Here is a 15,531-nt window from a genome sequence, read left to right on the forward strand (position 1 = left end):
GGAGAGTAAAAATTATCACGAATTTATTAGGTTAGAAATTTTTTTATCGAAAGAAAAATAATAGAATACGTTTATCACCCGTGAAATACACGCTTTTTATTTACAGATCGCTCGAAATCTTTCTGATCGGTGCCACGAGAAGGAAGAAAATTCCCTCTTGCTACTGTTATTCTACACACAGAACAAACACGAAATCACTTATTATACGCAAAAACCCTTTGTCATAGGTGATGAACGGTGTACACGTTGCGACTTCCGGTTTCACGAGCAAACAATGGCCGGCCAGAGATATAGGTTAACAGATCTCGCGACAGGTTGAATCAAGTTCTATCCCTGATATCCGCCGTAATAAAGGCGAGTTCCTAGTTGGAAGCAATTACACGAGAGCCGGTCGCGCATCCGCGAATCCCTGCCTCTTCCACTTTTCTAATTATTCCCGTGGACTCGTCGGCCACGAGAGAACACGAGTCGAGAAGTGCATCGCCGACTCGTGATAACCTTGTTACGCTTAATTCTTCGCCACCGACGATGACCCTTCTCAAACATTCTGACGATCGAGTTACTCCGCAGAATCCTGTGATTAAAACGAACGTTTTGAGAAATGGTGGGTGAAGAATTTAGGAGACAAAGGGAGGAGTTTAGCGAAACATTTTATGGAAAGTCGATGAAATTGATGTGAACAGGATTTCGAGTGTCTTTTGTCTTCATTGATTCTTAACTTATTATCAATTCAATGTTGGATGTAGATATCTAATCGTCGAGACTACTAGTCTCGTTTTTTCTCCATTCTTGGTTAGAAATGAATCCCTTAATAATTTTATTTTTAAGTTTTAATCAGAGAATTTATTTGTGATAGACAATGGTTCAGTTTGAGTTTATGTTGGATGAAGCAGAAGACAGGCAAAATTTTTGTATATCGATAATATATCAATTAATTCTATGGCCTCTAGAATTGAACTTTCAAAGATTCGGACATATTCACCTTATATAAATTTATTTATAATATCGTTGATATTCTGCCATAATTATTTTCAATCCCTTATCGAATTTAAGGAAAATGAAATAATTTGATCCTCGAAGAATTGACCGAGAAATTATTTTTATACAAAAATTTCAATCGGAGAATTCTTAATAATTAACTTATAAATTATCTCTGAAACAACTTTACCATGAATCATCAAACACCGATCCTATGGTCGATCCATCGAAAAATTGCGAAAGCTCGAAATCCCCTGGCTCGAAGTGAGCAAGTCCCGTCTCGTATCGAGAACTTTTTCCCTGGAAATTCGAAAATGGTCGGCGAGCGGCGCGAAAGGGAGAATAATTCGTCCCCTTTCTGGGCCGCGTCGGCTCTCGTTTTCCGTCAGCTCCACTTTTGGTTGCCATTTGTGTCGCGCGATGGAGTGCGCTGCTTCTGACAGCACTTCACATCCCCGACGCTTGCTTTGTCCCGACAATGAGCCACGGCCCCGATATACGTGAATGAATCCTTGCCAACCCCTCCGGCTGCAAGCGCGGATCACCCTCCGCGACCATCAGATCGCAACCCGAATTCTCTCCTCCATCCTTCGTCCCTCTCTCTCTCTCTCGCTTCCTTCGATCGAGTCAAAGGTCCTCGAGGGTATGGCCATCGTCGTTTCGAAAGCGTTTTGCCTTTTGGACGGTGCTTTGATGCGTGCTCGTGGATATATATATCTTCCTTTAAGGTAATTAACAACGGCCAATAGCGAGATGAATTATCGATCCACGCGTGGATTCGAGACGAATTATTAATTTTGGTAATTTTGAAGGAGGTTTTGGGGAATTTAGAACGCCCATTTTTCGATCGGATCACGAATTTTGCATGGCGAGACATCGAACGGTGGCAAACGAGGAGCGATCCTTTCGTTTCAGGGATAGTTACGAGCCACTCGAGAATCGGACGGTTATCTGCGGTGGGGCGCTTCCTCTTCCGTTACAACTTGAAACTTGCCGCGTACCATCGTCGATGTTAATAACGAAGAAAATACTCGAGTGGGGGGAGAAACGGTAGCCGGCCGAGGCGCGCCACTTCTCCGATAATTCGCGTATCGGTGGCCGAATCGGTACGATCCCACTTATATTATCCAAATATCTCGGATATATCCGTATTAACGGCACAAACCCGATATCTCCATTATCCGAATAACGTTGTTACACGCGCGAAATGGCCCAAGTTTACACATCTGTTATACACTATATACATAATTGCGCGTAATCTTTTTTCTTTCTTTTTTTAATCATTACGATGGAATTTGGAAATTTAAATGCATCGGTTAACCATAAACAACGCAACGCAGCTTATTATTTTATTCAGTTCGCGGTAATATTTCTTCTTAACGATATAATAAATTAATGGAGTACAATTTTTCCATACGTGGAACAATTTTCTTCGTAATAAAAGATATAATAGAAGACGAGGAATAACGAACAAGCTATCATCTTCGTAAGAAAAAAGTAAGCGGCACGGGAGGAATAATAAGACGCTGTCGTCTTGAGCCAAACAGGGAATTTTGAAATAGATTCAGAAAAATGGCGGTATCGATCGAAACAACGAATACGCATTGCCAAGTGGAGGCCCAATCGATCGAGCGTAGTCCGTAGTGGCGATGAACGAAAGGAGTCGGCACGTTTATTCCGAGTTCGAGCTCCTCTCTTGGCGCATTTCCATGTAATATAAGGGGACGCGTCCCACGGCAAAATTTATACGGTTATTTGTCCCATAGGTAGGTGTACGAGTCGTGGCGAATGGACCGCGCGAGAGCTCTATGTATCTTCCCTCCCCTTTGTCCCTCCGCTTCGCCTCCCCCTTCGTCGTCAAGGTCTGGCCTATTCGCATACCCATCCCCCATTGCTCGATAACAAGGTGGCCATTTTTTCTTATTTTCCACACGCGGCCACGAATGTTGATTTATCTCGCTCGTCCAGCTAGACGCAAAAGATGATATACTTTCGGTTGTATAGGGATCCAGTATAGGGATCGATGATCGCTAATGACGTGTTACTTCGTGTTACTTCGATGATAGATGGATCAAAGATCGATCGAACTCGGGGAAGGGGGAGTTGTTCGTGATAAATAGAAAATTTAAAGGGAAAATTTAGACTCTTTCCAGAATCACTGGATGATATTTCAGAATATTGGCAGAATGAATATTTATTCTGCCCTTGTACGGAATATGGATCGTTTTATATATGGGAGTATAAATTTTTCGTAATTTTAACTCTTTGGCAATTCGAGTGACGAGTGATTTATATAGATATAGATTTCGTTATCTTTGATTAATAAAGAGCGCGGTATAGATTTGCGAATAGGTTTTTTATTACTTTTATTAGAAAGTGTATTAAATCATTTATCTGCAAGACGTTCGTCGCATTATATATCTTTTGTATGAAAATATCATCTCTGTATCAATTTAACACACTTTTCATATAAAAAATAATATGATTCTGTGTGATGTTGTATACTTCGAGTCGAGTTTACTATATCAGAGATCTATAATTTTTTAATATCTTCGATCAAATGCACCTTCATAATATCATCCTTATCCTCATTTCTATCAATTTAACATATTTTTCATACAAAAAATAATATGATTCTGTATGATATTATATACTTAATCGAGTCGAGTTTGCTATATCAGAGATCTAGACAAAAATTGAATATATCGATCACTCGAGTTTCAATAATTTTTATTGAATATATCTTCGATCAAATGCACCCTCGTAATAACAACAGCAATGCAAAATTCGTATCGCACCGTGAAATCACACCGTGATAACGGTTCCAAGTAAACGAATTATCGATACGAAAACTCAACGTAACGCGTTCAAATTCCGGTCGCGTTCAAAACAATTCGCCTGCCCCCCTCTCCCCTCCCCCCTCTCTCTCGAAGTTTGCCCCGAAATTTCCGATCCGATTCGCGAGTTTGCGTTTTGACCCGCGGCAGGACGGGGGGGGGGGGGGGCGGGGGGGGGGGGGAGGCATGCGGTAGGCGCAAAAGTGCCGGTTGAAAATCGACGCGCCACAACACGCGTCCCTCGGTGTGGAACGTGGGCGTTTGCGCGGTTGCTTTTTTTTTTTTTTTCTTTAAAAAAGGGGGGCCAACCGGGGGAAAATTCGGGCGATATTTTTGGGATATTTTAGGGGGCGGGGGGGGGGGGGAGGCATGCGGTAGGCGCAAAAGTGCCGGTTGAAAATCGACGCGCCACAACACGCGTCCCTCGGTGTGGAACGTGGGCGTTTGCGCGGTTGCTTTTTTTTTTTTTTTCTTTAAAAAAGGGGGGCCAACCGGGGGAAAATTCGGGCGATATTTTTGGGATATTTTAGGGGGCGGGGGGGGGGGGGAGGCATGCGGTAGGCGCAAAAGTGCCGGTTGAAAATCGACGCGCCACAACACGCGTCCCTCGGTGTGGAACGTGGGCGTTTGCGCGGTTGCTTTTTTTTTTTTTTTCTTTAAAAAAGGGGGGCCAACCGGGGGAAAATTCGGGCGATATTTTTGGGATATTTTAGGGGGCGGGGGGGGGGGGGAGGCATGCGGTAGGCGCAAAAGTGCCGGTTGAAAATCGACGCGCCACAACACGCGTCCCTCGGTGTGGAACGTGGGCGTTTGCGCGGTTGCTTTTTTTTTTTTTTTCTTTAAAAAAGGGGGGCCAACCGGGGGAAAATTCGGGCGATATTTTTGGGATATTTTAGGGGGCGGGGGGGGGGGGGAGGCATGCGGTAGGCGCAAAAGTGCCGGTTGAAAATCGACGCGCCACAACACGCGTCCCTCGGTGTGGAACGTGGGCGTTTGCGCGGTTGCTTTTTTTTTTTTTTTCTTTAAAAAAGGGGGGCCAACCGGGGGAAAATTCGGGCGATATTTTTGGGATATTTTAGGGGGCGGGGGGGGGGGGGAGGCATGCGGTAGGCGCAAAAGTGCCGGTTGAAAATCGACGCGCCACAACACGCGTCCCTCGGTGTGGAACGTGGGCGTTTGCGCGGTTGCTTTTTTTTTTTTTTTCTTTAAAAAAGGGGGGCCAACCGGGGGAAAATTCGGGCGATATTTTTGGGATATTTTAGGGGGCGGGGGGGGGGGGGAGGCATGCGGTAGGCGCAAAAGTGCCGGTTGAAAATCGACGCGCCACAACACGCGTCCCTCGGTGTGGAACGTGGGCGTTTGCGCGGTTGCTTTTTTTTTTTTTTTCTTTAAAAAAGGGGGGCCAACCGGGGGAAAATTCGGGCGATATTTTTGGGATATTTTAGGGGGCGGGGGGGGGGGGGAGGCATGCGGTAGGCGCAAAAGTGCCGGTTGAAAATCGACGCGCCACAACACGCGTCCCTCGGTGTGGAACGTGGGCGTTTGCGCGGTTGCTTTTTTTTTTTTTTTCTTTAAAAAAGGGGGGCCAACCGGGGGAAAATTCGGGCGATATTTTTGGGATATTTTAGGGGGAGGAGGGGGGGCCTCGCAGGGGAATGGAAATTTTAATCGAGGGGGTTGGAAATTGATTCGAAACGAAGCCGTCGCGTCGCCACACTCTTCGTCGCCGGCTAACTGTTGCGAATTTTTAACGAAGGTGATAACTAGCTCGTGCGTCACCCGGGTGAACGAACACGAACCTCGGGTGGGAAGAGAGAGAGAGAGAGAGAGAGAAAGAAAGAAGAAAGGAAGAAAAAGGAAAAAGGTAGCCACGCTCGGGGAATGTTCAGAATTTGTAAATGGAAGCGTGTTTAAGTGTTATCCGTGGAATTTCACTCGTTCAACTTTCACTGGGGGCCAGACGAAAACTAAAAAAAAAAAAGAGAAAAGAGAAAAAAGAGATCGGGGAAGTTTGAACGACGTCAACGCCCCCCGCCTGCACACACACGTACACACACATACACACACAAGTAGAGCAGTTTCTTTTCTCTGTGGCCCCTCTGGGTGAAAATTCACCGTTGAAACTTTACCGGGGTAATATTTAATCCGCGACTCGGTGTCGATCGATGGAAAATATCGAGCGCAAGTTTAATTTTCTCCCTTTTCTTCGCTCGATCAATAGAATTTTTAATGCGAAATTATTTATTTCCACGTACGGATACATATACTTTCAAAATTTCTTTCGAAGAAAAAAGGAAAGAAAGAAAGAAAGAAAGAATAAGAAGAAGAAGAGGAGGAGGAGGAGATCGATTCCAAGAGTTGAAATTCCTTATACGAACGATATTTTACGACGAGCGGGGGGACAAAAGCAAAAATGATGGCAACGTGATCGGCCATTTTCGATCGCGAGGAGGCCGATCAACGACACGTCTATCCGACAAACCGACTCGTTATCATCCGGCAGCCCATTACGATCGGCGTGATCGCGGCGTTCCTCGCATCGAAGGGGCACGTTTTTCGTGCGGCTCACGATCGTTTCGCGGAAAGGTGGGCACAGAAAAAGGTGCGCGCGAGCAACACGCAAGGCGAGGAGGGCCCCGTGGCGTGTGGAGAGGAGGGGGGGCCGTGCTGAAAAATGTCGAAAATAATTGAGTCGAACGGCCTCGCTCTTCCGAGTTGTTTGCTGCAACTCGGCATGGTCGACCGCGCCGCCATAAAAGCGTTCCGCGTCGAGGAAAAAGCGGCGAGCCGCGTTTTGCCGCGACCGGATCAAGAGCAGGATCGGACCGGAATTCCTAAAGTTTGTTATTCCGTTTCGGCGAGAAGAATATCTGCTGTCGGAAAGTTGCGACTGCTTAGCGTGAACTGCACGGCTCGAAAATTCTCGTTTCCCCTCGTTGCTCGTTTGTTTCGTATAAAAATTATAAGAAGAGTCGACGTAGAGATCATTATATGAGCGAACTTGTGCGATTTAATTGGTGTAAAGATTACGGTAAATTAGATGTGAATAAAGCGCGTGTTAGATTATTGATTATTCATTACAGCAGTGAAACAATGTTAGTCTTTTTAGAAGAAATAAATAGCTTCTATCGTCGAGTAAAAACTTTTTCTAGATCGCAATAATAACGATTTTATTTTAAGAAAAGACTTATTTCGAAAGAATTTGTAACGCACGCTTTCCTTCCACACACGTTCGCTTCGTATAAATTCTTTCTTTCCTTTTTTTTTCAGTTTTTTTTTTCTTGCATACTTTTCTAAGACACGTTCGGAATTTTAAAACGCCCAATTTCGACCGCAACGAGCAATCTCTCGATCCCATCATAGATACATGTGTGTATGCGCGTGTAAAGCATACGGGAAATGATACGATGATGTGAATTTCTGGCAAATAACGAGGTTCATTAGCGTCAAAATTTATGACGTATTTACCGATAACGAACCCATCCAAAGCAACCGGAAACAATCCGAAATCGGCGAATTCCTCGCGTGAGATACATAATACAGGGGAGGGAGGATCGCGATGGCATCGAGAATTTCCACGAGATAGAACGATTTTCAGAACTTTGGTCGGGTTATCAGGGAGGGAGGAGTAAGTTGGTGTAAAAACCGGCTACGTGTCTCGAAATAAACATTCTCCGCGAGCGTGTCTTCCGCATCAGGCTTTAAACGCGGCGCGTGGAATTTTCTTCCACCGTTCCTTCTTCTCCCAATTTCTCTTCTTTTCCTTCCTTTTTCTCCCTCCTCCTTCCCCTTTTTCTCTTTTCTCGAATTTCTGCGCCACGAGTCGAGAGTCTCGCGAAACCACTCGCCTATTCACCCTGTGCGCTCGAATTTCAGCGCTGCTCTCCTTAAGCTGGTTTCGCGTTATCTGCACAACGTTCTCGTCGCACAACTGCGTCTCAAAGTTGTTCATAAAAAGAAAAAGAGGAGGAGAAGGAGGAGGAAGAAGAGAGAGAGAGAGAGAGATCTGAAAACCTTCTCTCTATCTTCTTAAGAACGAGGGAAACAAGGAGGGGAGTGAAAAGAAGAGGGTGGCGAAAAGGCGGTAGAGGTAATATTCGTCTATTCGTTAAGGAAGTCGAAAGTCCGTGACTGTTGGTGGCGAAAAATGCTCGCTGATATTAAGGGAAGCGACGATGGGAGCGCGGAAAGTTTGTCAATTTGTCGGGGAACGGAAGTGGCTGCGGCCTCCTCGCGCAGGCCCCAGAAGTGCTCTTAAAGCCGTTCCACATTTTCACGGTATTATGTCTGTGCGGCTTCTCCTACCTTCGCGGTAGGAGAGCGTGCTTACGTAGTCGCGGCCAAGTATGCGGCCAATGTCTTGCTCTTGGAATACTTGGGATCTCTGGTTGGCAATTTCCAGTTATCTCGAGCGTTTTCCTCGCCGACGCGTTGCCACTCCATGATTCCTTCCGTGTTTCCTCCCGTTATCAACCGCGAAACCGGTCTTCGACTCCGTATCGCCTCGTATTGTTACGATAAAATCGTATCTAACGTGTTGGCTTTTTCGAATATTTTTCATATTTCGCTGGAGCGATTTTTTCGAATTTTTATTTACACCGAAAGAAAAATACTCCTGAGAATTTTCGCGAATTTTAATTGGAAAATCTTGCAGTCAAATGTCAAGATTATTTAAGGTAACGCGTGTAAATGGAAAGTGCATCCTCGTGACAAACTCTCGTTACGTCTCGTTTCATTTAAAACGCGAGGGACGAGGGATGGTTGGGTACCATCCGCGGGTATATAAAAATTCTCGCTCGTATATTCGATATCGTCGCCGTAGGGAAGGCGAAGTTACTTTCGTAGATACGGTGCGATATCTTGGCGGGCGTACAGGGAAATCCTCCGCGGAATACACCGACTCCCGTTTCACGTTGAAAATGTCTCCTAGACGACGGTGAAACGTTCGTCTTGTCTTCTTCCCGACGTACAAAAATCGTCGATCCCCGCGATACGGATTCACCTTTATCCTTTATCGTCTCGAATTCGGAACGTTTGTTAAACGCGTTAAGGACAGGAGATCGATCGAAAGAAACTTTTCCTCTTAGACGCGATTCTAATTCTAATAAAACGAATCGTAATATTTTATTTCATTTCCAAAATTTTCGAATCAATTGTTTCGACAATAATTCTCGTAACGATTTTCTTTTACTTTTCTGAACAATGCCACAATCGAACGATACAATCCACCAAAGTCACGAGCAATAGTTGATATCTATTTAATTCTCCATTAGCTCGTATCCAAACCGCCGCCCAATTCGGCGCAATCTCGACTCAGGCCCGACCGACAATTCAAAGTTAAGCGAACGTCAATTACAGCTAAACTCGCGCCGCCACACTCCATTCCATACCACGCTCGATTTATCTCTGCGCAAAACCTAATCCATCCTCGATCCTACGTGCCTCGATTCCCTCTCCTCGTTTAATTCGACCGAATATTCGTAAGCTAAAAATCTAAAATCTCCCCGTATCGAATCTATCGTTTATCGCGGCGAAGAGAAAGGGAACAACCGTTGGACGAGCATCCGATGCTCTTCCAGACGATTCAGAAAACGTTTCTCCTGGCTGGAGAAAAATGCCAGCGCTTGGGATGAGAAATATCTGATACGAGCGGGAAACCTAGCTTATGTCTCTTCCCTGTATCGCTATCTTTTCACCGGATTCAGTTACCTCTCTCTCTTCTCTTCCATAAAGGAAGCCAATTGTTATGCGCGCACGCTGAAGACGTTCCACACGCAATTCAACCGTTATCTGGTTACCCCCTACTTCCTTTCCAGCGAATCGATAAAATTTAATTCGTCCGCGACCTATGCTCCCGCCTCGGGCGCCACGCTTTGTTGCGAACGGCCTCGTTAACCGTTCCGCGGATTTCGCAAGGAGAACAGGGCCGAAACTGGGTCTCCGCGCGGTAATGGCGGACTGGATGAACCATTGTTCGCGGAAGAATCGATCGTTTTCACGGGAAACGGATCTAACTCGTCGAAACGAAATTCACAGTGGTTTGACTCGACGGTGGTATATAAATTGTTGTTAATTTTTCCGAAGAAATTCTTTCATTTCTCTTTTGAAATAATATATATATCGCCATTTTTTTTCGATTTCGTCAACGATCTTCTGGATCTCGTTCCAAAATTTTACCATTTCGTTGAGATGGCTCTTGATTTTTTGAAATGGATATATGTTTTTCCCAAAAATTCAATTGTCAAAATTTGTAGACAAATGTCAAGAGCGACAAACAGGGACGATATAACAAGATTGAAAAGATTTTTTTGACGAGGAAGTCGCGCGACTGATGGATATCGGAAAGGGGGGAGAACGGTATATCAGGAATCTCGGCCAGCGGAGAAGATCGGCGATATCGTCGGATTTGGATTTATGCGGCGGTTATCGGGAAAACGTCAGGTCTCGAGGCGCGTCGAGGCGATAGAGGATAGAAAACGTACCGTTGATTCGCGGTAATGATAAAAACGTGGCGCGCGATAACGAATTATATTTGCCCGGTTTCGAATTCGCCTTGTTGCGCTCGAATATTTCTGAGTCGCGCAAGTGACACCGTATAAATTGAAACGGGGAGGGGGAGGAGGAGGAGGAGGATGTTTCGAGGCTCCCGACGGCACATTATATAAAGTGCAATTAAATTTTATCGATACTGTGAATTATGTTGTAATCGTTTTCCGATAGCCGACCGTCAGCCCGATGCCCGCAACGGCTGGATTCTCTCTCTCTCTCTCTCTCTCTCTAATATCGCTCTAATCTGCCGGTGATCTCGATATAATGATCGGTAATAATTAAACGCGCGTTAGAAATTCGTTACGAGGGCACCGTTTCGGATCCGCGGATTTCTTGTCCGTGGAAACTTGCCGCTTCGTCGAATCGTTGCCATATCGTCATTTTCGTCGCGTTTTGTTGTATCGCGTGTGTGAAACGTTCGATGACGATGATAATGCGCGTTTCAACGTTCATCTGTTTAGCGAAATTCGTTGGATATATGCTGGTGCACGGGTTATATTGAAAAGTGTGAAGGAAGGAAAAATTGTGAAAGTAAATTTGAAAGGTTTGAGATCTTCCTTTCTTCTCAATTCATGAATCCAGAGAGCAAGATAGGATTCAATTATTAAACTTAAGCGACGAAAATGATCGACCATTATTCTCGATGAGAATCGCAAGAGTGCCTATCAACATTGAGAAAAATGTCAAGAAGATAATGGCAAGATCTATATTCAACGCATCGAACCGTACAATTATCTTTGAAAAAAAAAAAAGAGAAACGATTTTTCTCGCATTGCACCGCAATTAAGCCGACGATAACAATCGAGGATAGACTCGAAACCTGCGATTATTCGCTACGCGATGTCGCAACGTTTAGGCGTGGTCCTCCATAAGAAACCGCGCCTGTGGTGGATCTAAGATCTGAACTGGATCGTGATTGCACACACACATACATTCTCTCTCTCTCTCTTCGAACAATATTCTTATGCAATGGAGGAGAATCGTGCGCGACGCAGTTTAATACAGCTCCTCGACAAGGGGGGCAGAGAGCGCGGAAAATGGAGGCACGTTGCCCGATCCATCTTCCGCGTTCAAGTTTATCTCGAGAATTTCATTTCACGGTTTACGTGGCGGTTGTTCCACCGCCGCGCAAGGACAGACACCGCCTCTTCTTCTCGTTGTTACCACCGCCGCTCCGTGTAATTCCGCCTCCGAAATTCGAGGCAACCGGGAGGGGCCCTCCACGGGGGAGGTTGGGAAAATGGCGAAGAAATTAGGGATCGAGGTCGGGTTTTTTTCTTTTTTTTTTTTTTTTCTTTTTTTTTTTTTTTTCTTTCTTTCTTTTCTTCACCCTCGTCCGCGTTCTCGGGTTTCACGGGGGGTCGATGGAAAACTTGGGAACGTCGAGAAAGTTTCTGGTTGCTCGTCGAGCCTCGAATTCCTCGTGTTTCCTCTGTTGCCCCTCCCTTCCCCCCGAAACGCTGACTGAAGAGTCTCCAAGCGTGGGGCATCGTTAGACGAGTTACGAATTAACGCTCCGCGAGCCAACGACGACGAATTTTCCAGGCTACGTAAGCTCTTTATAGCGGTAACACACACATTTTGTTGCACGTATAATGAATAGGGAGATGGTTTATTGATATCGATGATCGAGGATACGAAGATTTTCGTTTGTTTCAGTTTAGATCATTGCGAATTTTGTATTCTTTTTTTTTTTTTTTTTTTTTTTTTTATTTTTTATTTCTCCATGGTGGATTAGAGCGTAGAATGGGGTATGCAGCGCGTATATCCTGCGCTGGGAAATCCTCGATGTATTATGTAGAGCGGTATTTTTTGTCACGTTGTATTTGCCATTGTAAATCAACGCATCGCCATATGTCGCAGTTTGCGTACGATTGGCCCCCGCAAATAAATTCTCTCTACCGTAACAGGCCAGATTTGCGGGTCTGTGTTAACTGAGCGCTTATCCTCTGTTTTTACCCTTAAAATCGTCCACCATTTTGTTGTCATATGCGATACATATGGCCTTTTTTAAAGAGAGAGAGAAAAAAATGAAAAATGAAAACGAATAAAAAAAGAAATAATTTGCTGTTCGAAGCAAAATTAATGTCGAGTCAGATAAATTTCAATCATGTACGTCATATTCGATAATCGCGTGAAATATCATTTTTTAATCACGCATTTGGAATCTGTTTAAGAAGGTTTGCACGAAATTTCAAAAATTCTCAGGAAAATAAGTATTAAAAAAATCCATCGATAAAAAATAATCGCGTATTTAACTTTCGTCATTTCTAGAACTATCATTTCCCTTTTCAATAAGATCTATCTAATCCTAAAAGATTCACTATTCTTTCCATTATTCTTCAACGACATCTCGAATCACTCCCAAGACCATAAAAATATCATTAATATTTAACAATCAACCAAAAACCTTCTCTAAAAATATTCCCCTTTTACAAGACTCCGTAAATCTTACCTCTAAAAAATTCACCACTTTTCCCATCAACCGCGCCTCCCGAATTACTCCCAAGACCATAAGAACTATCTCTCTTTTATTCAACTACTGATCAAAAAAACCTTTTTCATCCTCGCAAACATTCCCCTTTCTTGAAAAATCCCTAAAAGAAGACTCACCCAACATCCCAAAAAAGTAATAATAACCTTCGTTCCAAAAAATATAAATCAAATATACGTAATCTTCCAAGCCAATCTGCAAATCTCACCCCATCCCTTCCCCCTCCGCCCGAATTTCATTATCACGACTCCCAAACTCGTCCAAGAAACAGGTGACAATCGGAGATCGAGGGTTTTCGAGGCCCGTGACAAATGGGCGGCGATCGAATACCGCCACGTCAGGAGAACCCCCTCACCCCCTCACCCCCTCGTAGAGAATTTAATGCGGCACGTGTTCGTAACGATCCGAAATGTCCGCCACGTCCCGGCACGGAATTTAATACAGTAACGTACGCGTAATTTAGATCTGGCCCGGCCATCGGGGGAGGAGGGAAAAGGAGGGAGGAGGGGGTTAACGGCGATGTTACACCGCAACGCGCGCGCGGGTGGAATTTCGCGGCCGAATTACAAATACACGGCACACAGGGCAGACGAGCATTAACGTCGGCTGCATCAGCGTCCATTTTGTTTCGCGGATTCACTTGGCGTGATCGAAAAATAGGCCGCGAGGGAGGGCGGGCGCGGGCATGGCACGATTCACGCGCAAATCTTTCACCGTGGAAATTATGCCGTTACGCGAGTGCCACGGATTCCTGCGAAGCGACAACGCAGTCACCGTGATTTGCCACGGTGCTTGCGCGTGGAAAAACTTTATTTATTCGGATTGTACGACGATTAGACGAGAGATTTTCGTTTGATTTTTCGAGAGAGAGGAAGAAAGGGAGAATAAATATTTAAGCTTCTAGAAAGTGTTCGATGAGAGTCAGAAGTATTTTATTATAATGAATGAATGTTTTTCTTTTGATTCTCTCATTCTCCGAAAGAATTAAAAATCTCTGTTATGAAGTACGAAAGCGGAGGGATTAAATCGACCACAATTTTCGAAATGGATTCGGAAGGGTTCGCTAAATAATCAATTTGACAAACGATATTTTGAAACGCATAGAAAATTCATAGCCGTTATTAAACCTACCTCCCGCATATGTAGAATTTAATACATATGCGCAAGTTGATCGTACGTCGTATCCATATTCGGGCTAACGAACTGTGCTTTAAATATTCATGCAAACGCGCAACAAAGGTACAATTGGAACAATTGAAAATTCGAAATAATCATTGCGAGAGAACTTTCTACTCTCGCGTCAATTTTCAATCTATCTCCTCTATCCTATCCTCGAGAAATTATCATTATTCGAAGCTAGAGGAAGCTCATTCAAGCTCAAGAGGAAAAGGAAGAGGAAGATCAAAGGAGAAATCGATTAAAAAATCCCGGCCGAAATTTTACGTTACCTCCTGTCTTGTAAATTAACCCACCGATGTCCATGGGACCCATGAGGAATCTCTCTTGAAGAGGCACCGCGTATAAATCGTTTCGACCGATACTTTTTTTTTTACTGCGTGTCCCACAGGTTCGCCGTTTCCTCTCTCCTTCCATCGCTTCGAAATCGTAACTATTACTTACGAGGGATGGGAGAGTGATTGGAAAGGCGTGGTTAGACTACGATCCCGGATCGAATTATCCGAGAGAGCTAATATCGCGGTGCCATAAACCGTGTAAGAGCGTCACGATCCGGTTCATCGTGGACGGCTGTTACGCGCCATCCATTGGAGATTTATAATCCCGTTAACAACTGGTCCTCGTGAAGCGAACTATAACGATTCTTTATATCGAAGTTAAATCCGAAGGATTCTGCGTCTAATTTTTCAAACGATGAGTTCGATTTATTCGAGAAGATGTGGAGGATTCTTCTAAAGTGATTCCTTGCTACGAGGCTTACAGTAATTTCGAAGTCAGTCGTAGATCGCGGTACGCGTGGTGTTGACGTCAATTTTCCTGGGGAGGAAGAACGAGGCGAGAATGACGGGGATTCGACGTGCGGGATGACGTAAAGTCAGGCTTGTTTGTGGATCGTTCTTCCGCAGTTTGATTTGTCCATCTATGTGCAACCGGCCACCATTTCCACGCCTCGTTAGATTTACGACTTGCCCCATATCTCTTCCATCGATTGCGCCTTCCGATGCCATAGATCGTGAACCTATAAACCTTTACCAGACTTCGAATTAATAACGAATCGAAAGTCAAGCTTTGAACTGTTATATATTGATAATAATTGTGCAAAAATATAAAAAACCTCGAGAATATTTTCTACTCGTGGTAGATCCAATCAAAACCTTGGCCTGTCCAATAATTGAAATCAAAAATTGCGAGAAAATCTTATATAATTTATTATATAATTCGTTTCAACGACCAACAACCATTACAAACGAACCGTTTGGAAAGTAGACGGGCAAGCCGGTTCTTCGTTAAAAGTTTGCCCGGGCCAGGAATTTAATTTAGCGTTTAGCAGTGTGCTTTACGTTGAAACACGACAGAGGCCATCCCCTCCATCCTCAATTTCTCTCGCGATAATTGTCAGAGATCGTGGCTGCGACCTATGAACAGTGAACTGATTGTACATCAACGGTGATGCCAAGCCAGGAGGCAAACGTTCGTATATATATATATATATATATA

This window comes from Apis dorsata, unplaced genomic scaffold (assembly GCF_000469605.1).
Source record: "Apis dorsata unplaced genomic scaffold, Apis dorsata 1.3 scaffold_163, whole genome shotgun sequence".
Taxonomy (NCBI): Eukaryota; Metazoa; Arthropoda; class Insecta; order Hymenoptera; family Apidae; genus Apis; species Apis dorsata.